The 27050-nt window shown below is 33.2% G+C and overlaps 1 protein-coding gene and 1 long non-coding RNA gene across 4 annotated transcripts in view; one reads left to right on the top strand and one right to left on the bottom strand.

The window, feature by feature from the left end:
* LOC106877242 (somatostatin receptor type 2) overlaps nt 1-27050 on the top strand; it is a 185422-nt gene that overhangs the window by 121659 nt on the left and 36713 nt on the right. For 2 of the 3 annotated variants that reach the window (XM_052975927.2, XM_014926102.3), the window contains exon 2: nt 20112-20190. The gene's annotated coding sequence lies outside the window, so the exon portion shown is untranslated. Of the gene's footprint in view, nt 1-18350; nt 18396-20111; nt 20191-27050 lie in introns of all 3 variants that reach the window. The other variant, XM_014926103.3, reaches the window with a different exon arrangement.
* Nucleotides 1-27050, bottom strand: part of LOC106877243 (uncharacterized) — a 30566-nt gene that overhangs the window by 2445 nt on the left and 1071 nt on the right. The window lies entirely within an intron of this gene.

Here is a 27050-nt window from a genome sequence, read left to right on the forward strand (position 1 = left end):
ACGCATTAGGTACTAAATGTGGTTATTTTGAGAAGTCCACTGTGTCGCGTTATTATTTTCTGTAATAATGCCCTTTATATAAATATAAATATAAACGAATATATATATATATATATATATATATATATATATATATATTGGAATATAGTTACAATTATAGTTTTCCTTTTTGGCAAAACAGGCTGTCTATATTAAATTGTTGTGTGTGTGTGTGTGTGTGTGTGTGTGTGTGACAAGTGCCTTGGCCTGCATTCCTTATCTCTCACAAAGTATTGGTCAACTGGACGGTAAAATAGAAGACACGTGATCAAGTTGTCATGCAGTACAACGTCGCCTGAGTCCTCATCGTTGAGTAGCAAGCTATTTAACCACTAACACATGCCAAGTGAGGATATTGCATTGGCTAAATCCCAGCTGTTAAACTTTATACATTATCGTTATTACTAAAGTATAGCAATGGTGCTGACAATAAATAACAAGAAGCGCAGTTAATAGGAAATAATTGTCGAAGGCTGTACGAATGATTACACACTAATATTTATATGTGAAAACACAGTATGCTATTTAATACCAAATGTATGTTATTTAATGCTCCATAGTCGTGCAGAATATGCGAACAAAAAGTTAAGTGACTGAAATCAATTGGGACAAAGAACGATACGTAGTCGTCTAACAATATTATCTACGGTACAAAGAAACCTTTAAAAAAATGAACTTTGCAGAAATTGTATTTCTGTGATATTGACGTTTTTGCTATTAGTTATTTCGAGCTGTGTGGTTAGTATTCGTCCATATACATATGTAAGACATTTACTGTAGCGAAATTTTAATAAAGTATGATCGCAACAAGGCATGGCGTAGATATATCGATCATCAACACGATGAACATACAATAGTTCCCATGGAGTTATATTTTCAAACGAGATCAATATTTTGTATGCAATGTAACTTTCTCAAGCAAACTTACTTAAGGCACTTTGCACATGAGAAGGTTATCCATAAAAAGTTCCAAATCTCAAAGCAGAGGGAATTGAAGCCATTCTGTTAATTCAAGTCAGATTGAAAATTTATTAAAACTACCACTACAACAAGGTCTTGTGTTCCAAACTGAGATAGAAGATGTAATAAAAGAGGAACAAGACATTTTCACCGAAGGTGACTTTATGAAGTGTCATTTAGGTCAACTAAAATATATTGGATGGCAGAACTGCAAAGAAATAGCAAATGGAATCTCAACGGCATGCCAGATGTAGAAGTGAATATCATCATTATCAAGAGAATATATACAATTAAGAAAATTGTATTATGGTATCGAAGCATACCTGAACCAATTACAGAAATCTGATGACATAACACGGAAGAACTTGCAAATATCAGGAAAAAATCAATACGTGGATAGGTAGAAATATATCCAAAGAATTTAAAAGGTATGTAGATAAAACGAAAATGAAAATGAAAGAATTATAAAAGATATATGCCTTATGTAAGAGCGGAAGATGCAATGTAAGGGAGAAAACGAATTAGATTAACGCTGAATAAATATCAGAAGAGATGATGTGATTAACCTATGAGTAACATGGATAGATTAATGCGTTCTAAGAAGAAAAGATGTTTATGTTAGTAGAGCTTTTCAAGATAATCAGATAAGACAGCAAAGAACATCGTGCAAATGGGCGCAGAAATATTTGTGCTTTAAGAAATTCACCCTGGTATCTCTTGGTTCAGATTTCGATGCCACTGCACTACAACATAATCGTGTGATTTCAAACATAAAGATAGATTTGACCAAGATATTCATAGTGTGAATAAACACTCAGATAGTTTGATGCTTTTTCTACATACATATACGTATACATACATACATATATATGGACATACATATAAACATACACATACACATGCACATACGCACACACTCATAAATGTATATATATATATATATATATATATATATATATATATATATATATACATATATATATATATAATTATGTGTATTTCTTCTATCTTAATGAATAAAAATTCTTCTGATGGAATAAATGGGTTAATAGAAACCAATGTAGCAAAGAACACAAAATAACTGTGGTTTAGTTCCAATCCTTAAATTCTTATTTATATATATATATATATATATATATATATATATATATATATATATATATATATATATATATATATATATATATATATATATATATATATATATATATATATGTATATATATTGCCGCAGTCAAATGACTGAAACAAGTAAAAGACTAAAAGAATAAAAGAATATACCGAGAGCGATAGAGGTGGGGTGAGAGATACATATAGAAGGATAGAGAAAATTTAGCCAGGTGGGTAACGGAAGAGCATTAAATTCAGCTTATGGCGTTCTGCGTCGAGTTGTAAGGAGCACGCAGGAGTACTGATAGTAAGTAAGCTCCGAAGCAGAAACGTCCGTCAGACATATTTGATGTAAATACACAGTATAAGTGATTGTAGAAATAAATAAAAAATACAGACGTACTAATCTCTGTAATTATTATAATTGTTTTTACACATACATACATACATACATACATAATATATATACAAGAACACAAGAACACAACACGCAGACCGGTCTGGGAATCGAACTCACTACCTCGTGATTGTGTGCCCGATCCTCTAACCACGAAGACATGCGCCTATCTCTCTCTCTCTCTCGCTCTCTCTCTCTCTCTCTCTCTATCTCGCTCTCTCTCTCTCTCTCTACCTATCTATCTATACACACACACACACACACACACATATATATATATATATATATATATATATATATATATATATATATATATATATACACTCATATATATACATACACGCACGCAGACACACATGAGTATATATATATTATCCAACTATATGCGTATGAACGTGTGTCGCGCTTTGCATATTCATCAATGTAGTTTGCAAACATATTCGAATATACCCCCTACCCAATCTAAAAGAAAACCAAACTCATTATTCTCTTTCTATAAGACTGACGACACTATTATTATGATAGCCCTTAATAACATAAAGTCCCTTACCGCATTCACCTGCACATACGGATTTGGGCATCGAAAACTGCATACAATGATACTGCAGGTCACTAACTACGGCACAAAGTAATTAGAAGCAAGGTATATATATATATATATATATATATATATATATGCTTGTGTGTATGTGAGTATATATATATATATATATATATACATAGTTTAGGACAGTCAGTAAGTTGTCCTAATGGGAATCAGTGTTTCAAATATGGACATATGTGCTTTTAGAAAATATTATATGTTATCTGTATATATATATATATATATCCCGAGCGTCATACTAATATATACTTTTGTTATTTACACCACCTGTCCTCGTCTGTTGTTATTATTTGTATATTCTCCCATATATATATATATATATATATATATATATATATATATATATATATATATTATTGTTTCAGCTTAGAGCTGCGGCTATGAGTGCGTGTATATATATATATATATATATATATATATATATATATATATGTGTGTGTGTATATGTATGTATGTATGCGCGCATATATACCCATATATATTCATATATACTTACATATATATGTGTGTGTGTGTGTGTGTGTGTGTATTTGTGTGTGTGTCTGTGTGTGTGTTTATATGGATGCTTATATAATTGAGGAAAAAGCCATTATGGTATCGAAATGTACCAGAATGATTTTTATGAAATCTGCTGAAGTAACGTCGTTGAGAATCTTACAAGCCTGAGATAAAGTAGCAATACATACATATCTGGGAAGATCTTTTAATGAATTTAAAGAAAAGTCGTGAAAAGAACTGCAATAAAATTATTCGAAATGTTCTACGCAACTGTAGTAAATGTAAGAAATAACAGAAAGCAAACCAATTAGAATGACTCTGAAGAAACATCGAGAGAGTAGATGTGATTAATCTATACGCAATACAGATTCACTAATGTGCTAAAATAACAAGATGGCATTATCTATAGCGTTCTTTCTAAGATACGTCAACTGAGCTGCAAGATAGAGCGCGTAAGGAAATGGAAGCAATATCGTAAAACGTTCGCTTCTCTTCTTTTCCCCTGCATGCACATCTCAGCTTAATGTCGCCTACTTTGAGGGTTTAAATTGGGGGGTATCCTTAATCAGTCTGTCTCTCGATATTTTTGACTCGATCTCTCTCTTAAGTGATATTTATGTATGTATGTATGTATCTATCTATCTATCTTTCTATCTATCTATCTATCTATCTATCCCTCTATCTATCTATCTATCTATGAATATATAGTCACGCAGTTTACTCCCACCATATTCATTCACAAAACTTTGGTCCCTCTCGGCTATCGTAGAAGACACATGTCCAAGATGCCATATTATGCGTCTGCACACGAAACTATGTACTTGGAAAGCAAACTTACTAACCAGCTGCACCCACGCACCCCAATCAGATACATATACAAATATGTGCATATATATATTCATATGCCTATAGATATAAGTGGTTCAGGGTTCCGACCCACTGCATGGCTCTTTGGCCAAGTGTCTTCTACTATAGCCTCGGGCCGACCAATGTCTGATGAGTGGATTTCGTAGACGGAAACTGAAAGACGCCTGTCGTATATACATATATATATATATATATATATATATATATATATATATATATATATATATATATATATATATATATATATATATATATATATATATATATATATACATACATACATACATGTATGTGTGTGTGTGTACAACGAGTTTAAAGTATGGTTAATATTCTTTGTTTATTTCTGAATACCTATTAATATGCCTTCCACGTTTCCCCGAAATAACCCGATCACGATATATCCTTTCCCCTTTCTTCAAATTTAACCTAGTTCCGTCGCTCACATTTGAAATCGTTATACTAGATACGAATTGAAATGTCTAAATTTTTTTGCAGAATGTTATTTGGAAGATTGCTTCTTTTATGTGAACAAGCCTCTCTACATAATTGACAGTAAGAACGAAAACGATTTCAAAACCACACAATACAAAGAAAAGAACACCTTAGCCGTCAAGTCATTCAAGTTATCAGAAATAACAATTTTCTTTTTTCGAGTAGTGCAACAAGCTACAGAATTTTCTCTGATGTTTTACTGAAGTTTGCCAAGAAAAGGGAAATTAATTTTTATAACAGTAATATTTTGTGTTTTTTTGTGAGAATCGTGTGAAACTGAATCTACTTTCATCTTTCGCAGTTTATTCCTTAAAGATTTGTTATACACTATTCGGTCTTGTTGTTTTATTTGTAGTAGAAGCTGTAATATTTCACTGACGTATCAGATGTGAAACAGATAAAAGAATTTCAGCTGAATATTTGCTCAAAATAAATTACTTCTGCAAATTGTTTACAGCAAAAGTTCACTTTATTATGACTGAATGCTTACATGCACAGGCGTGTATTTTAAAAAAGGTTCGCTTCGCTACAAATTTCCAGATGATATCCCACTGTGCAGTTCTTTAGAACAAAAGTGTTCTATTATAAATTAAGGTATGGCCAACGCCTAGAGAATAAAATTTTGTGGACAGAAAGTGTTCGAAAGACCGATGGATATATACATATACGCATCCATGCATATGATTGTATACGCTTGTGTGTATATGATTTTTTCTGTGTACGTGAGTGTGTATGTTCATATACGAATACATGTGTATGAGTTTGCATGTGGTACTATTTGCATGTGTTGTATGAGACGGTATGTAGTGATATCAATATGAAATACATTATTCTAATTCCTCCTTCCGCCACGCGTGATGAAGTATGTAATACACGAAAACAAATATATAGATTTATATCTATATGTATATATGTATATATTCATGTGTGTATATAGATATGTATATATTTATAATTATATGTATGCATGTATATATGTATATATATATATATATATATATATATATATATATATATATATATATATATATATATATATATATATGTATCTATGTATGTATATATGCATAGATGTATATATGTTGATGTATATTTATAGATGTATATATATGTATATATGCATATATATATGTATATATATATATATATATATATATATATATATATATATATATATATATATGTGTCTGTGTTTGTGCATGGCCGCACTCAAACGACTGAAAAAAAAGAATGCGTGTGCGCGTCTGTGTGTGCGTGCGTGTGTGTGTGTGTGTGTGTGTGTGTGTGTGTGTGTGTGTGTGTGTGTGTGTGTGTGTGTGTGTGTGTGTGTGTGTAATATCCGTGTGTCACAGAACACTTGGTACTTTGGCCTAATTTATTTCTGTTCTGCATTTACATTCTGTTGCGCACTTACATTCCAATGTTTCCCAATCTATTCGAGCGATTTTCATGAAATTAATACCAGACAATATCCTGGCATTCATAATAATTGACTAAAAGTTAGTAAACACGGTGACTCAGGTCAGTCGATATCCAATGTATGAATCAAATCAAAAAACGTGAAAACCGCTCATGAAATACAAGCTATTAATCTAATATCTCATTAACGGAGCAAATAATTAATAATTGCATTTCACATTATAATTAAATAGTAATCAACAAAATAACGATGGAAATAATTAACAAAATAATCTATAACACGATTATTATTGTTTTTCTCTCTTTTTCCGTGTATTTTGAAGTGTAGAGAGAAGATTCATTTGTTGTAAATACGTTCAGGTGAATTTCTGTTAATGAGGTTGTTTTTGTGTATTATTCTTTACTTTCTTCTACTACTTTCGGTTCAAGGCCTGTGAATGTTGCCGGGTCACAAGAAACAATAAATAAAAATTAAAACTTGAAAACTTGCAGTAATATTCAAATAATATATCATTTTTTTATGACGCAATTTTTGCGGGTGATGAACGATATGTGCGTAATTTCTCTTGATTACAATGCAAAAGTTGTCGATCAAGTACAAAGTTGTTTTGGTAAATTAGGGATTTTTCAGGTCAGAGTTAATTACACATTTGGTAGAACATACAGGGACGTAATAAATGTTCAGTTGCTATGGAAAGTGAAAAGTTTAAGGACATTGATCATTTATGACGAAAGAGAGAGTGGGGAGAGAGAGAGAGAAATGGAGAATGAAAGAAACAATTTTTTTTGAAAAATCAAAAAAAAAACAAAAAAACAATAGGAAAGTGCGCTGCTGTCGCCAAGATTCTTGAAAAATAACTTAGAAAAATATCACGCTATAGGAAATATCTAGCGCATCAGATTTAATATGTAGAGCTAGAAAAGATTTTAGTTGTCATGGTGCTTGGCTGTGAAAATCATATAATACTATTCCTATATTTACCGTGATTTAGACGTGTATGCACGTAAAACAATGCCACGTTATACATAAACACTCACTCACACACACATACACACACACACACACACACACACCCACACACACATATATATATATATATATATATCTATATATATATGTGTGTGTGTGTGTGTGTGTGTGCGTATTCTTTTATTCTTTTATTCTTTTACTTGTATCAGTTATTTTGACTGCGGCCATGCTGGAGCAGCGCCTTTACTCGAATAAATCGACCCCCAAAACTTATTCTTCGTAAGCCTAGTACTTATTCTATCGGTTCCCTTTTGCCGAACCGATAGAATAAGGCGGAAAGGTTTGTCAACAATCAGCCATGAGATTAGAATTTACATCCCTCAAAGACTCACATTTACGACACTTCCATTAAAAAGAACAAATATTTTTTGTTTACCATTACATTCACAACTACACACAAACACGCATGCACACACACACACACATAATATAGCAATGCAAATGTCCCCAGAATGGTGTTCTCGATTCATTTCCTGCAAATACGACAGGCCTATTGGTGTGTGTGTGTGTGTGTCTGTATGGGTGTGAGTGTATGGTTCTGTGTCGATCTTTGTCTCCCCACCACAGCTTAACATTTTGTTTTGTTTTGTTTGCGTTACCGTGATCTAGCGGTTGCATAAAAGAGCTACATAGAATAAGCACCGATCTTAAACATAATTATTAAGGTGACTCGTTCCAAAAATGCGGTGCCCCAGCATGGTCGCTATCGAAGCAGTGAAACAAATAAAAGACAAAGTAGAGAAAAAGACGAACCGAACGCAGTTATATAAGATGACGGTATGACCACCGGTGGGTAAGTTAAATCAGGTTAAAACAACGAACAAAAATAGCAACAAAACTCTGCTTATTGTTCACTTTATAAATTAGAAAATGACGTTGGAGATATTTGTACTTTGAAATTGATGTATGGAATGTACGCTTCATAAAGAAAAGTTCTTTTTTCATGATATAATATCACATTTGAATATCAGCGCTTCGCTTTTATAACATTGAAACTCCCGCTATCAGTGTAGTTATGAAATTGTTTTATTAAATGGACATAAAAATGTGTCTCCATTACCATGTTTGAGCAGTATAAAAAAAAATTCATAGAAAGTATATGTGAATTAGCCTATATTTGCACTCTCAGAAAATGTTTTATATTATAAAAGAAATTGATTAAGAATATTAAACTAAACTCAATTCACTCCAATACAATCTGAGTTTGAATAAATATTGTTTCTATTCGCTCATAGAATAACACATGAAAGTGCTTTTGTTGAAGTATTTTATAAACAATATTAAATGATTCAGTGTATCAGTCCCACAGGTACAGGTTTTCTTTGAACAGAAGAAACGGTTTTGCTGGTTAATTACACGAGGTGATATGTTGAAAGTAGCTCTTGTTTCTGAAGGTTGCTTTTTTTTTCTTTTTATCTATTCTAAAGTAGTTATTCCTCGTTTTCGGTTGATAAACTGATGAAAGAAAGTATTCCTACGGGAATTTTGAGAAATTGCTGACTTTTTGTTTTTTAGAGTTTGAAGTCAAAGAGCATTCAATTAATGTTTCTATGCACTCTCGAAGATTGGAAACACGGTGTTTTTAATGCCTACTCAAAAAACAAAACGAGTTGGTATCTGGTGCTTATACCATGTAAAGAATTATAACAAATGGGGGAATTAGTATAACAGTGAGATCCTTTGTATTAGTGGTTAGGTTGTTGGACTCACGATCGTGAGGTCATTGTTTCGAATACCTGCCCGAGTAGCGTGTTGTGTCCTTGAGCAAAGCACTTCATTTAAAATGACTCGGCTATCGCTTCGACATCTGACGTGTTGCGTATTATGCACCTGTACGGGCAATGTCGATATGATGGAGAGAGTGAGCTTATGTGCAACACAAATATTTGATCACAATAAGCAAATCATCTGTGAAGGATTTTCACCAAGAAAACCAATTAAAATTATGGATAAGTCGGACGAGATGCTTTTCGGTATCTGTTGTGGCTTTTATATTACGAGAGAGGCAGAGACACTCGCAAACAATGTCTTGCCCAGGCATGTTCATATATGCCCCCAATATATGGTCAACATTAATTGAGAGAAGCGCTGTGAGCTAATGAAGTTCTTTACTTAATTTCTTGTTTCCTTGTCATTTATTAAATTTCTTATTACACTCTGTACTCTATTAACGTTTTGTTTTTCTTTCTGAAGCTTATGTATATTAAAAGTATCGCTTTGTCTAAGTGAAATATCGGTTTCGAAATTTTATACATCGACCCCAGTGTTCAACTGGTACTTATTTCACCGACCCTGAAAGGATAAAAGGCAAAGCCGGTCCCCGGCGGCATTTGGACTCATGAGGACGGACGAAATACAGTTAAGCAGATTTCTTGGCGTACTAACGGTTGTACCATCTCACCGACTTATCTGAGTGAAATATCAAAATAGAAAAAAATTCCCATCCTGAAGGCTTCTAGCGACTACGATTCCTATGCTATTCGAAAGACCTATTTGGCAATTTCCACAAGGATTATATCAATACCGTCAAAAAAAAAAAGCTTACCTTGAAATGCGACACAAGCGTAGCTAAATATATATTTTTTTTTTTCGACGGTCGTCTTTTCCAAATATATGACAAAAAGAAAAATGCTTTCCCAGCTGAATTATACTTATATGCTATATATGCTCGGTGAACCCAAGAAAATAATGTAACACACTATATCAAGCTGTTCTATACAGGGATCGATCTCAGAATCGTATGTTTGCTCAGTTAGAAAAGAAGACTTGCCCCAATATTCTGTATGTAATGTATAAATATAAAACTCACATAATTAGTTAACTGAAAGCTGTACCAATATAACTTATATTATGACCAGATGAAATACGCACAATGCAAAATAAGAACAATATTGAATAATTTAGACGATAAAGAATCTAATGTTATATTATTTGAATGAAAATTGTATCTCGTATAAATTCTGACAAGGCTAACCAGCTCCAGGCAATTTAAATTCGTAAAAACCGCCACATCATAATTTATTGAAAAAGAAAAAAAATTTCAATTAATCTGGCGAAGATTTGCGAGAAATATATCTTGAAATTCTAATTGTCCAGACAAATTTCTGGCTATTAAGTATTGTTAATTGAATAATAATAAATTTACTTCTATTGATTTATGCAAAAAAGTAATTACACTAATTGATAAAATTAAATCTAATACAATTCTGAATGCAAGGCGCCCGGCTGGAGAACTGTTAGCGTATCATACAAAACATTTAGAGGCATTTCTTCGAGTTCACAAAAACGAAAAGTATCTGAAATAGGGGCAGGCTTGGCTGTGTGTAAGAAGTTTGATGCCCAACCACATGATTCCGGATTCAGTCGCACTGCGTGGAATCTTGTGTAAATGTCTTCTACTGTAGACTCGGGTCAAGCAGAGCCTTGTGAGTGAATTTGGTAGAGAGAAATTAAAAGAAGCCCGTCAGCTAAATACATATTTATATGACTGTCTATCTATCTATCTATCTATCTATCTATCTATCTATCTATCTATCTATCTATCTATCTATCTATCTATCTATATATATATATATCTATCGCTCACACACACTCTCTCTCTCTCTCTCTCTCTCTGTATATATATATATATATATATATATATATATATATATATATAAACATATATATATATATATCTGTCTGTCTGTCTATCTATCTCAATATATATATATATATACACACATATACGTGCGTGTGTCAATTGTGTTTGTATCTGTCCCCTACTTCCAGTTGACAACCGATGTTAGTGTGTTTACATCCCCGTATCTTAGCGGTTCGGCAACTAACCGATAGAATAAGTACCTGACCTGAAAAAAAATATATCGGGGCCGATTAATTCTTCAAGGTGGTGCCACAACATGGCCGCAATAAATTGACCGAAACCAGTAGAATGTAGAAGTCATATATTACTAAATACACCGCTCAAATACAAAGCTAAAAATGGAGAATGGAACATTCTCCAAACGGAATGAAAGTCGTGGTTATTCTCGGTAAAAACAAGGCTTTAATAAGATTTCTGTATAACATAAATAGAAAGTTTGCTTTACGGACTGAGAAGAAAAATGTGATAATCTTTTCAACAGCATGGAAAAATGAATAGTAAGGAAAAATTCAGAGAGATTTTACGAAATGTGGTGTCTCAACGGTCCTGAAGAGGTGAACACTAACAAAATACTCTTTATAACACATCAGATCATCATGAATGATTTCGGTTCTACAGCTATAGAAGCTATAAGAATGAAGTAGAATGCAGGTGGTTACGGAGGAAGTAAACTACTTTCATCAAAGCATTATCATTTCATATATAAAAATCTCCTTCTATGTATTGCGTGATTTATCGAATATTTTACCGTTTCTTCTCTGTACATTCTTTGTTTTAGCTGTTTTTACATCATTCACATACATATATAATAACATATTTCACCGATTCCCTCGTCTTTTTATAAGTTATAAGCTCTACTCCACGCATCAATTGTTGTCTTTATTAGATATCAATCTGCATAAGCAAACTTAGGTCTGTAATTCTTTTTCGGCTATACCTTCCCGTGCCATCAGGCAGCCATTCTGCAGAAACAGAAAATTCATTTCGATATCTAAAATATTGTACCAATTATTCAAAAATATAGCATATATTTCGAAGATCTTTATAACGAGTAGGATAATTTTAACTCTCTGTCAGTTCGAAATTTAAGTCCTGATATTGTTCTTTCTTCTCAACTTACTTTTCTATTATTCTTGTATCAAACGGGAATGCAACACCATTAAGTATCACACGCTTTGCAAAGTATTGAGTATTACAATATCGTGGTATGGATGAGTTATTTGTCGTTCCATTTGAATTTTCAGATTCCATTAGAAAATTCATATAAACATTTTCTACGATCGGAGCGTTAGTCGATGTACGTATCGTTTTCCCTCTCGGATCCACATTCTTTAAAGAATTGCCATAAAATCCTTATAGCATATTAACAACATACGTCTTTCAGTTTCCATCCACCGTATCCACTCAGAAAGGCTTGGTCTACCGGGGGCTATAGTAGAAGACACCTGCTCAAGGTGTCACGCAGTACGACTGAACCCGGAATCATGTGGTTGGGAAGCAAGCTCCTTACTACACAGTCATAGCTGATTTTTAGGACCCAATAAAAGCTGTGATAATTTTGTGAAGTATTTACTATGGTGGCCAAGTTTTCCGGCTATGTTATACAAAAAGATTTCAGTTAAGCTTGGAATTTCTACCTTTATAAGTAGGCTGTAATATCCTTGGCACTTATGTGAATTTTTGCTACACTGGTAATATATGCGTGTGGGTGAAAATTCCCTTTCATTTTCAAGATCTGTGTACTTGCATGACAGCTCTATTCCGAGACCTAATTTAGCATCGGCTACATGAGTCTTTTGTCCTTACCCGAGTGTTGTCTTGCAAAGCATTCAGGCCATATCTCCGGTTTGAGTAGATCTTCTTCCCCTCTCCCTCACTTGTTTTGTGGCACTCTATGACGTCACGAGAAATGCCATCAACTTCTAACTAAAATATACAAAACAATTTTAAAAACCTTGATTTAGAAGCTATTTCTTCTAAGTCGTAGAAACACATACAAGCTCACGTATTAACCTGTTCCTTCTAATTTAACCGATTTGGTATGACGAGTAACTATGTGTGAGTATAAAGTAAAATTTCTCGGTTAAACACCAACTAACTAGTTGATATAACTTTATCTTTGTTGCTTAGGACTTGTTATTAAACGCTACATAAATTATTTAGATTAAAACTCAGAAGTTTATGAAGCATGGGAGAAAGGAATACTCAAAAGAACTGATATTTTTCTGTGCGTTTTAAAGTCAAACTGCATTCGTTATTTTTTTCTTAAGAGAAACTATATTAAAATTTCTCAAGCGAATGCTAAGGTGAATAAACGAAATGTAATAAAGCAGCTTTTGTTTTTACTTTAAAAAATGAAAATGTAGTGAAGGACAGATTAAAAGAAAATATCTTTTGTAGTTTTAATAATACTAAGAGAAGTCACATCAACTCTTGCTATTGAGCGACAAAGAGATAGACTGAGAAAGAAAAAGTGGGGAAAGAGATATAAATGAAAGATAGTGGAGACAATGAGAGAGACGGTTTACAATACAAAGCAATTCAAGTCACATGATATTTCAATAGCTTCAGTTGCTGTATTTATTGTAGGATTTTAACTTTTTACTTTACTTAATAACTGCCATTCGCTAAAGGTTCTGCACCAGTATGGCCTTATCCGTGATGGCTAAAACGAAATAAAGAATAAAGAACGAACGTATTTTCTATGTCTCGTGATTATATTCTGAGTTAGACAGCAATTGAAGTTTATGAAAATATCTACTTAGAAAGATTTCAGATAAAGTATTATAGCTTAAAGCTAAACTGGCCGTAAACAAATTATATGAAATGATCTTGGAGTTTAAAAATCAAGATAAGCTGATGGAAAAGAATTATCTGACTAATGTAACTCAATTTCCTGGAGGCTAATTCGCCATTCGCCCGACACTTTACGAAATATATGTTATCAAGGAATCTCTTTGTGTGCGTAATATATATATATATATATATATATATATATATATATATATATATATATATATATATATATATATATATATATATATATATGTACATATATATATATATATATATACACCCACGTACATACATACATATATGCATACACACACGCACACGCACTCTTACACACACACACACATATATATACATAACATAATATATACGCGTGTGTACTGTGATATCATGGAAGTTATCGACAAACATTTATGTAAATAATTTGCAATGTCCTTCACATGTATTTTAGATTTAGTGATACCACTTCTAAAGATTTTGCAAGTTTACCTTATGCAATAATGGAATAGTGAATATGATGTATGTATCCCACGGTATTATGGCAAGTTGTTCACAAACTGTAATCATATATGATATATTCAAATGCGATTGCTTCAATATCGCAGTATAACAGGGGTTAAAAGAAAGTAAAGACCCACGTCTTCCATCATGAATGACCATGGAATTGCACCTAGAGAGGTGATTGCTTTAATATCGCAGTATAATAGAGGTTAAAAAAAAGTAAAGACCTCCACTTCGGTTATGAATGGCCATGGGTTTGCACCTAGAGAGTTCCCCTCCAAGTTAAAAGACCAGGAGAGTTTGTGTTATGGAAGACCAGTAATCGCTCATGCATACCAGCTTCCGCTGTCCACGCCACCGGTGTTATTCAAAGGACGGGCAAAGGCCGATACAGATTGGCACCAGTGACGTCTCAAAACATTTCTACAGCTGAGTGAACTGGAGCAAAACGAAATAAAGTGTCTTACTCGAGAACACACAGCCCCGCCTGGGAATCGAACTGACTGTCTCGTGATTGTGAACCCGATTCTCCAACCATCGAGCCATGAGCCGCTGTACAGGGTGTCCACAAGGTCTGGGTACATGGAGTAAATAAAATCATAACATAGACAATTAAATATAAGAAATAATAATTTATTAAAGTATGTGTTAATCCCCATGTGGGTACATGGAGTAAATAAAATCATAACGTAAACAATTATATATAAGAAATAGTTAAAGTATGTGGTAATCCCCATGACCCAGACTTTGTGGACACCCTGTATAATATATATAGACAAAGAAAAAATGCTGCGCTCTCGCACGCGAATATATTGGCGGAAATAAAAACAAAAACATCTGCACTACATCGTATATGCTTAATTCTGTTTTTTTTTTTTTTTCATGTTATCAGGAACTTATACTGTTTATTCTGTATGAACCAAGAAAAAAATTTATTCTCCTTCCTCGCTGATAATTCCCTTTTCTCCCATGATAAGTTAGACCTGATTAGGAACTTTTTGTTCGTTATTAGACTAAGTTCTCATTTTCCATGATATAACAGCATCTTTTTCATGTAAGAAATATTTTGCTACATGTCTCTATGTACCTTTCGTTGTACAGCTTTGTAATATACGTGTTCCTCCATCTGATCAATATACTGATGGGATTTTTGCAACTGTTCGACATTCATTGAACACCCGTCGAGTCGACATGTGATCAAAGGTATTGAACACTGTTTTCTTAGGACTATTTAAATCTCGATTATCTAACGTGCCCTTTATTTATTTATTGATTTATGTATTTATTTATGAGTGGGTTGGGGGTCTGGTTTCTATATCTTGCTAACCGAGAGATTACATAAAGATACAGTTATTCGCTCCGTATGTATATCTATGTAATTGGCAACATGTCAGCTTCAGACAAGCAGTTCAATGATCAAAAGTATGTCCTCGTTTATTTCATATGTTGAGAAATATAATAACCAATGCAGTCTTCGTTTTTTTTATTTCTTTTTAAATCGGTGTGATTTCATTTGAAAGATATTTAGTCACTGTTTCAATTATGGTGCTTGAGCATGTAAAGGCCACCTCATTGATATGTCTCCATTCTTTTGCTGATAATGTTATAGCAGTCTGTCAAATGACGTTAAATAGTTTCATTCTGTTTTGCACTGAATGTGAATCATTTCTTGGTCACACTCAGTTACTATCTTTTAATTGTTTCACTCATTGGACTGCGGCCATACTGTAGCACCGCCTTTAGTCGAGCAAATCGATCCCAGGACTTATTCTTTGTAAGCCTAGTACTTATTCTATCGGTCTCTTTTGCCGAACCGCTAGGTTACGGGGACTTAAATCCACCAGCATCGGTTGTCAAGCGATGTTGCTGGGGGGAACACAGACACACAAATATACACACACACGCACACACACACACACACACACACACACACACACACACACACACATATATATATATATATATATATATATACGACGGGCTTCTTTCAGTTTCCGTCTAGGAAATCCACTCACAAGGCTTTGGTCGGCCCGAGGCTATAGTAGAAGACACTTGCTTAAGGTGCCACGCAGTGGGACTGAACCCGGAACTATGTGATTCGTAAGCAAGCTACTTACCACACAGCCACTCCTACACCTACACAATATATTTTTTTCTTCTTCTTAACGTTTCCAAACCCTGATTCAACTCTTTTCGAATTGTAGCGAGGGAAAGATTGTCATTCGCCGCCACCCCAATCGTAGAAACGTATGCCCCATAACCTTTATTCGAAAACAACAAAAGACAATGAGAGTGTAAGAGAGGTGGGGTATATATTCAACTTCAGTATTCGACTGGTATTTTATGTACAGATCGAAGAATAAAACTACGTTAACCTTGGTGTGATTTGAACTAAGATACCAGAGAAACGAACAAATACAGGAAGGCATTCATTTCAATGGTAGAATGACTATCAGTTCGTCGTCATATATATGTTATCAAATGAATGGGGACTGAATTGAGGATATAAATTGGGACAGACTGTTTATTGATCATGTGCAAATGAGATACTCTATCTGATTGATTGATATACTTGGAAAGGCAATCAAATTACCCATACACCACACAGATCAGTTTGTAAAAATAAAAAGAACAAATACCATAAATTTGTCATGATGAAATAATCATGTGTATTTTGGAATTTTGGTTTTCTTCATCAATTTTGACCTATAACTAAGCAACATGAATGGTGTTGATGTTGTTTAGCCTTGCTACAAATAGAAAACTTTTCCTCTGATTCCATGTCAACATATACAAAAAGGACACAATGTATTCTTAAATATTCCAAAATAAAACTCACTGACCACAAGTAAACTGCCAATAAACAATTTCTACAATTAGCACAAGGCCTGAAATGTTGTGGAAAAGGGACTAGTCAATTACATTGACCCTTGTGTTTCGTTGGTTCTTAATTTATTGATCCCGAAAGGATGAAAGGATGAAAGGCAAAGTCGACTTCGGCGGAATTTGAACTCGAAACATAAAGACAAACGAAATGCTGCTAAGCATTTCGCCCGGCGCACTAACGATTCGGCCACCTCGCAGCCTTGTAATAACATCAACAACAACAACAATAATAATACTATCATCATCATTATCCTTATTAAAGGCAGTGAGAAAGCAGACTCTCTACCGCGCCGGACAAAACGCTTAGCAGCACTTCTGGATTCTTATTATTTATTTTATTTATCCAAGCCTGTATGGATATACTAGAAAGCTGATTTCTATCCCGATTTGAATTAGTATTTGTAACTAAATACCTCAGCGCATTTTGTCCGAAGCTCTACCGATTCAATCGTATGCATCACGATCTTCAATAATACTTCTTAGCTTTGTTCACTGTTCATAACTGGAACTAACTTTGCCTTTTAACTATATGGAATCGATGGAACATGCAACAATGCCGAATCCATTGAAATAATGTGTTGTTTGTGTGAAAGGAAGAAGTCAATATAATGAAATTTATGAATAAATATACATATACATATACACATACACACACACATATATATATACATATGCATATATATATATATATATATATATATATATATATATATATATATATATATGTATGTATATGTATATGTACATATACATATATGTATGTATGTATGTACGTATATATGTATATATATATATATATATATATATATATATATATATATATATATATATATATGTACATAAATATGTTTACATATATATATGTATATAATTATGAATGTATATATGTATATATATGTATGCATATATATGCATGTATACACACACACACACACACACACACACACACACACACACACACACATACATATATATATATATATATATATACGTATACGTATGTATGTTTTCACACACACGCATATATGTAACATATATGAATGTTTGTACGTATGTATGTATGTATCTATTTTCTCGCTGACTAAAATTGGAAATTCTGCATATTGTTCTAGAACCTCAGATAGAATTATTGCAGTCAATAGACGGAATGCTGACAGGTGAGATACAATTATAGTCAAATATCTGTCGCCTCTAACTGAATTTCTGAATTTCTTTTTACAGCAACAAATCGTAGTATATGTATGTGACAATAATTTGGTGAACGAGTCTTTAGAATTATCTGTGTAAACATCTACAAGAAATTCTTAGAAATATTGGCAACAATCCAAAAAGACATTTATTTAGTGAGCTAATGATCAAACACTTTGAAAATATCCGCATGATTGATATACTGACAAGTGACCTGTATACAATAAGAATGATTTTCTCAACGTTTCTGGTTCCTCTGTTGTTATTCTTTTATTAATTTCTCCTTTTATTTTTCATTTGTTTTGTTCTAGAAATATATATATATAGCGAACATTTTTCTTTTTTTTTGAAGATATTTCGTGTTATTAATTTTACCTATATTATTGCGACTAGCAATGTATAATAAGACTTAATCTACAAACGGTTTCAATCAGCGAACGCTATCGATTCCCAATTGTATACCATTACACTTCATACGAAAAGAAAAAAGAAAACATCACTGACATTTTAGAAGGGGTTGAATACCACATTGTCACTATAAATTTTCCAGTTCTCAATACACAGAATAGGACACGAGATTGAATGATTTTGCGTGTCTTGGGGAAAGGTGAAAGTCTATGTTTCAAATGTAATCTCCTCATGGTAAAAGAAAATTAGAAGTGAATGCTGAAAGGTTGAACATGTGAGAAAAGGTTTCTGTTTTGCCTTTATTCGTTTGCTTTTTAGCAATAGTTATGTAGGCCATTTGAAATGTGTGAAGCTGAGCTGATGTGATCAATGTCCTTGCAATACGAAGGTGTAAAATAAAACATATTAAAAAAATACATAAAAAATAATAATATTTCAGTAATTGGGAAAAATAAATAGGAACTGGAAGTACATAGTGGGAGTAACTGGGAATAGTGATTCATACAGAACCCAGAAATGTGAACAAAATATTGTTGACGAAAAGCAAAGAGACGAGGTAGTTGGGCGTCCTGAAATTGAAAAGGTCTTTGTGCCGTCACTGGAAAACACTACAGTAGAACGAGCTCCTCCATGGAGCTTAATAAGTCGGCTGATATTTAGGAAACACAGTAGCTTAGAATTTGGAATATCGTTAGTGTAGCATAATGGCACATATATATTCCATTATAAACTCACGTCACTTTAATGAATTAAACATATTTGTAATCACGAGGGAATCTGTAGAGCGGCAGCCTGAATACCTTATGTCTGGTTAGATTTGCGTTCAAATATAGACACAGCCAATTTTGAATTTTGTTCATCTGAGCCGTTAAATTTAGGTGGAAGTAGGTCATTGACGGTACATAATGTGCTGTGTGCTTGTATGTTAGATATCATGTCCTAATTCTTTCGAATTTTGATACAAAACCAGCAGTTGTGGTAGAGATTGTGAGTCGATTAGATCGCCTCCACTGCTGATGTAGGACCTATTCTATCCACTCCGATATTACGGAAGAGAAGGCCGTCTCCATCGGCATTTAAACTTAGAATGTAAACAGCCGGAAAAAATGCCACTTCAGCATTTTGTGTCACGCCTTAACAATTCTGCCACCTTACCACTTGTCCACATCTTGTCATAATTGATATTGATATCAATGTCGTTCTATAAAGATATTAGTGAATATATATATCACATCAGTGTAAAATCTGCTAATGCCGTGTATATCTTTTCATTGCAGTATGTAATATCATTGGTTTCCTGTATTCTCTAAGAAGACAAGGACAATTAGGATTCCAAACCATTACTTAATGCATTTGGTAAGTACAATGATTCATAATTATTTAGACATATTGAACAATATTATTTCAAGTGTAATATAATATCATATTTAGAAAAGTGTTTATATCTAAATCATTCAAAGTGTCAAAGTATTAACGAGACATTATATCTGAGTTGTAAGAAATATGTCGTTGATTTGAATGTAGGCGAGATATTAACTTTCTATTATTGCAAAAGCTCTATTCAAGGCATGTTTGTATATTTAAGAAACTGGCGTCTGAACCATATGGTTGCGGATTCCAGTGAACTGAGCGACACATTAAGCAAGGTTCTACTGTATTCTCTGTTTAATCAATAATTTGTGGATAGTATTTAATACCACAGAAACTTTATGAAATCAATACATACATATATACATACATACATTTATCTATCTATCTATCTATCTATCTATCTATCTATCTATCTATCTATCTATCTATATATATATATATATATATATATATATATATATATATATGTGTGTGTGTGTGTGTGTGTGTGTGTGTGTGTGTGTGTATTGCACGATGATCGCTTATAAGCTTTAAGCTTATAAAATACTATTATCATTATTTATAGAATTGTAAAAATCGACGCTGCTTAACAAAACCATTGCAGTGATGACTGAACACTATTCAATTTTTTTTTCTCCGTGTTGTTCTCCTTGTCTCCGTATTCTTTCTGTTGAAGAGCGTAGCTCGAAACGTTAAAGACTTTCCGTATTCTCGAGCGTCATACTAATACATCCTTTTGTTGTTTACACCAGCTGTCCTCGTTTGTTGTTGTTTTTTCGTACATTCTCCTATATATATATATATATATATATATGTAGAGAGAGAGAGAGAGACAGAGACAGAGACAGACAGACAGACAGACAGACAGACTGACAGTTATTTAGATAGATAGATAAATAGATAAATTTACCTTCAATGTCTCTTGAAATGAAGCTAATATATTTCTCCTTCGGGATATATTTTCGCAGAACTAAAGTTTGCTTTTTGTTGAGAATTAATTTAATGGGACTACATGCGTACATTTCAATCTTAGAAATTTCGCCAGTGCAAATGTTTACAGGGAAACCTACGAGAGAAGTATCATTTATCTTGTACCAGAAACATATATGGGTACTTCTTATACGTACGTAAATACATACATACATTACACTACGTGCATATATGTGTGTGTACGTATATATATATATATATATATATATATATATATATATATATATATATATATATATATATAAATGATATGCATCTGTGATAAGTCCACTGTAATTTTTCCTTTAGCTATAAGTACTGTATTGATCAAGATAAGAAAACTAAAAGGGGTAAATAGAGGTACATTAAATTTGATATGTTGATATTGTTATTTCTTTCTACGATCTCACACACATATACACATATATGTATATATATATATATATATATATATATATATATATATATATATATATATATATATATATATATATATATACATATATATATATATACATATATATATATATATATATATATATATATATATATATATATATATATATATATATATGTATGTATGTATGTATGTATGTATGTATGTATGTATAGCTGAAACTTACAGAAAAACAAACGACAAAGACAAGTGTATGAACAACAAACACATATATTAGTTTGACGCTCGGGAGAAAGGAAAAAGCCTTTTTACCTTTCGAGCCTACGCTCTTGCACAGGAAAGAATAAGAGAAAATAAATAGAGAGAGAAAAAAATAAGTTGTATATATGTATATATGAATAGATATACATATCCACATCTACTTGACTGAGTACTATAGCTGCTGCTACTGCTTAGTGTTGCTTACGGAGTAAGGAGGGGGCTAGAAAGGGGAAGGGGAAGTAGAGCGATTACTGACAGATAAGATAGAGGATGAATATTCTCCTGAGGGGGAATAAGTGTGTGTGTCTGTGAGTGTGTGTGTGTGCATGTGTGTCTGTGTCTGTGATGGCGTGTGGGTGTGTTTGTGTGTGTGCTTGTGTCCGTGTGTATGTTTTTGTGTGTTTGTCTTTGTCCGCGTGCGTGTTTGTGTGTTTGTGTGTGTGTGCCTGTGCAGGAGTGTACATGTGTGTATGAGTGCGTGTGTGCGTGTGTCTGTGTGTATGTGTGCATGTGTGCATGTGTGAGTGTGTGTTTGTGTATGTGTGTATGTACTTACCAAAGTTGAACAGCAAACCGTAAAAAAAAACCGATGAAAGAATTTTATCTTCTTCTAATGTTTTCTATTCCCAGAGTGTACCAAAGAATTTATTTTTTGGATTTTCGATTTAAATGTTCCTAACTATAATTTTACACATGTGATAGTAATATTTATATTGCATTTCATGTAAGTTTTTCTTCGTAAGATGTAATATGAATGATGTTAGAACCGCGTTTATAAATAACAATAATGCTAAAATTAATAGCTAATGGTTTGCCAGAATTATTAAGTAGAACTATAATATGCTGTTCAAGTCATTGTTCGATGATGGAAAAAAAAATCAGACAGAATTCGATTTACAATTGATTTCACTATGCTTAGTTAGCTTGGACGTGTCAAAACGAGGATAAAATGATATTAAGTGTGATAAACTAATGGTCGATTTGATCGACAGCAACGCTTTAGAAACCGTTGCTTGAGGCCATTTTTTTGAAAACGATTTCTTGTAAAATCTCGGCTGTTATTATTGGAATATTAATAACAGAATGCATTAATATAGTATTAATGACAATTCAGTTAGTATTCAACAGAATATTTTATGAAATAGTTTGCGAACACTCTATTATCATAAAAATAATTCATAGAATATTACACGTCACATATGACAAGAAATTATAGAAAAATATAACCACAATTTGGATCGATGATGGATCCATATTCGTAGCGAGGTGCAGGCGTGACTGCATGGGTGAGCCGTTTACTTCCCACCCATGTCGTCTAGGGTTCACTCTCATTGCACCTCACATTCAGCATGTGTCTTCTCATATAGCTGAAGATCAGCCAAAGCCTTTCAAGTAGATTTAGTAAGCGGGAACTAAAATAAGTCCGCCGTGTACATACATAAAGACATACATGCATACACACACAAGTTACCTTAGTGTTAAATATATATATATATATATATATATATATATATATATATATATATATATATATATATATATATATATATATATATATATATATAGTAGAACAAGACTAGAGGAAATTAAATACCAGACATATTCTTTGTGAAAGACTTACTTTACTACTTCAGAAAAATATATTTATATAAAATATTTTAGTCTGTGTACAGACACGAATACACATCTACATATCCCGTATATTTATGAAATATCATATATTATCGCTTTCCAGATATGCTTATGTATATATATATATATATATATACATATATATACATTTCTATCCCTAAAGTGACGAGCTGGTAGAATCGTTAGCACACCGGGCAAAACACTAAACATTGTTTTCTCCGCCATTGCGTAAACAGTCTGAGTCTAGATGCCACCGGAGTCAACTTCGCCTTTCCTCCTTTCGGGCTCTATAAAATATATACGAATTGAGCACTGGGGTCAATGTAATCGACTTACTCTGTCCCCGGAATTTCGTGGCCCTGTGCCAGAAGTTGAAACCAATACATTCCCGACTCTAATTTCTACCATTATCACAATACTAGCCATCCCAATTCTATCACCTTCGTACGTCTTTCATTTCATCGACTTCAGAATATTTTCATCCTAATGTTATCTTTGCTGGTTTATTTTCAGTCTTCATTCCACCCAGCTTAGTAGACATTTTATCCTCATTTTATCTATGCTAATATATTTTAATTATCATGTTATCTATGTTAGTATACATTTTATCCTCTTGTTATCTATGTAAGAACACTTTCCATTCTCATTTCATCGAAGATGATCCTCATGTTAACCAAACTAGTATATTTTGATTCTCATTTCATCTACGTTAGTATATTAATGACCGTTACTTTATTCAAACCAGTGTAATACTGGTCTTCAATTTATTGACTCCCATTATATTACTAATACCGATTTTATGGACGTCATTACATAAACTTAGCTTTATTTCAACAAGCCGAAGAGATAGAATCAAACTTGATTTCTGTGACATGAGATTTGCTACGTAAAACGGTAAAGTAAAATATTACTATGTGTGCTTTCATATTCTTGCAGTGGTTTAAAGAAAAGGCATTGTGCTATTAGTTGTTGTTCTTTAACTCAGCGTGGCAGAAGTGTTAAACCATCGCGCGAAATTTCCACAGACTGTTTACATTCTACGACGTCAGATATGGCAAGTTGTATTAGAACTTGATTTTCCCTTAGTCAACAGCAGTAGCGTATAGAGAAGAGTATTACCGTATATTCAATTGTTAACCTTCACAGATTTCCCTCGAAGGTACTTTTTAGTTGAATATATATATTTAGTGACGTCTGGGAGGCAGAAAAAATCCTTAAATATCCGACACTTCACAGATACTCCCAATATAATTTTAGTATAAATCGAGCAAATATTTTTAGGAGGGGAGGATACCGATTACGTCGACTGGTACATTATTTTATCGACCCAGGAAGAGAGACAAAGTTGACTTCGGTGGTGTGTGAAATCAAAACATGAAGAGGCAAAAGAAATACCGCTAAACATTTTGGTTTGCATGGTAGCAATTCTGACAATGTGTTCCCTTACCGAAATTATGTATCGATGTATTTTAATTATTTGCATGTTGATTGATTGTGTGCTATGCAATGTGTCTTTAATGTTATTAGATTAAAACTACTGATGCTGTTGCTATTGTTGTCAGCTTTGATCGGACAGATCTATGAACTAAGGCATTCTAGTCAATTTAGTCAATATATATCCTTATTTATGAGCACGGAGGGTGTAATCTGTGAAATATTTGCATCTGTTAATTGCACGCTGCGTGGCAATTGGATGGCTCACTTCCGGCCTTCTGTACCCACTGTGGGTAATTTGGGGAATCAGCACACAATTTTGTTAGGAAGGTTTCACAGTAGCAGTGGGCAAGTGTCTTCTTCTATAGCCTCGGGCTGACCAAAGTCTTGTGAGTGGATTTGGTAGACGGAAACTGAAAGAAGCCCGTCGTATATATGGATATATATATGTATATGTGTGTGTATATGTTTGTGTGTCTGTGTTTGTCCCCCCAACATAGCATAACAACCGATGCTCCTGTGTTTACGTCCCCGTAACTTAGCGGTTCGGCAAAAGAGACTGATAGAATAAGTACTAGGCTTCCAAAGAATAAACCTTGGGGTCGATTTACTCGACTAAAAGGCGGTGCTCCAGCATGGCCGCAGTCAAATGACTGAAGCAAGTGAAAGAGTAAATGAGTAGCATTGTAAATTCATATCTCCAGTATCAAGGATAATAATATTAAATAAAAGGTTACATTTTCTATTAGTCAGTGTATAGTCCATATATCAGTTCGTGTCAGCATAGTTAATGCAGTGAATATCGGTAAATTAATTACAAAAATTTATGAGGTGATGAAAGAACGGCTTTGAGACAGTGAGTATTATTATTTTTTCGAAACTATGGAAACATTTTATATGTTGGTGAAAAGGAGACACAACTCTGGCCAAGCTTTGGACTTAATATTCCTCCTCATTTGCAATGTAAATCAATAGTAGGAAATTAAGCGACCAAGTTCGACTCATGATGTCCGATTAGATATTCGACTCACGAATTTCATCTAGAGTTTCGACTCATTATGTTCGTCTCATGGTTCGACTCATGATGTTCGATTAGTTGTTTGACTCCTGAACTGAGAGCCACATGATGCCCTCAAGCAAAGAATATATTTTTATATTGCCCCACTCTACTCAGATGTAATCATTATTAATCTGTTCTTGCTGTCAACCTTTCACTCTCTCCCTTTGTCATAAATCTGCATGTTCTTCTGGAGCAGGAGTGAGGCGACTCGAAAGTAGTCAGCATATATCTCTTCCCGTCTATATGGACACTTCAAAGCTACCAGAAACACTATGCCACATGTTATATGTTAGCAATAAACTCTCACCTGAGGGTGATTTTTATTACATCGCTCTTTATTTAGTACAAATGTTGGTTTCATGGGCTCCAGACAGATGAAAAGTGTAGTGAAATATAAATCATGAATATTTAGTTTATAGAAATATATCTGTACTCTGTATCAGCCTAAAATTGCTAATGTAATTTTTTCATAACTCATTGAAATTTATAATCACTTTCTGTCAAGTCCAATGCATATTTCTCTAAATTTTACGTAAATATTACTTCTAATAACAGTTGAAGCAACGGTTTAGGTATATTAGTTAAAGTCAAAACAAATTTGCTATATCATATGTAATGAAGAGCCAGAATGTCTGCAGGAATTTTGGAGAAATTCCTGAATATATACTAAGTTAAGCTGAAAGTAATGATAAATAAATCTGTTTAATAAATGCGTCAGGTTTTATTTCACTGCAGAAGGTGAAACTTATAAAAGAATCTTCTGTTTAGAAATAAGTTTCAATGCTGACAGTTATAGTTTCAAGTGGATAAATTTAGTGTACGTTATGCATACATCTTGAAAGTTTTAACAATTTAGTTACTTGACAAGAGGGATTGAAATGGCCGCGTAAGTGGCAAAACTTTTATTCAATTATTTGTTTCAATTATTGAATTGTGTCTACTCTGGCGTACCAGCACCATCCCGTGTATTGTTTTTATCGATCACATCGATCACCGATTATACAAGTTATATGAACTCTTTCTATGTATTGAATCGCTAAAGTTTTCTCTTTGTTACAACGCTAGTAAGTATTTATAAACAGCATCCAATGC

Source organism: Octopus bimaculoides, chromosome 23 (genome assembly GCF_046866305.1).
Source record: "Octopus bimaculoides isolate indiv1 chromosome 23, ASM4686630v1, whole genome shotgun sequence".
In the NCBI taxonomy this organism is placed as follows: Eukaryota; Metazoa; Mollusca; class Cephalopoda; order Octopoda; family Octopodidae; genus Octopus; species Octopus bimaculoides.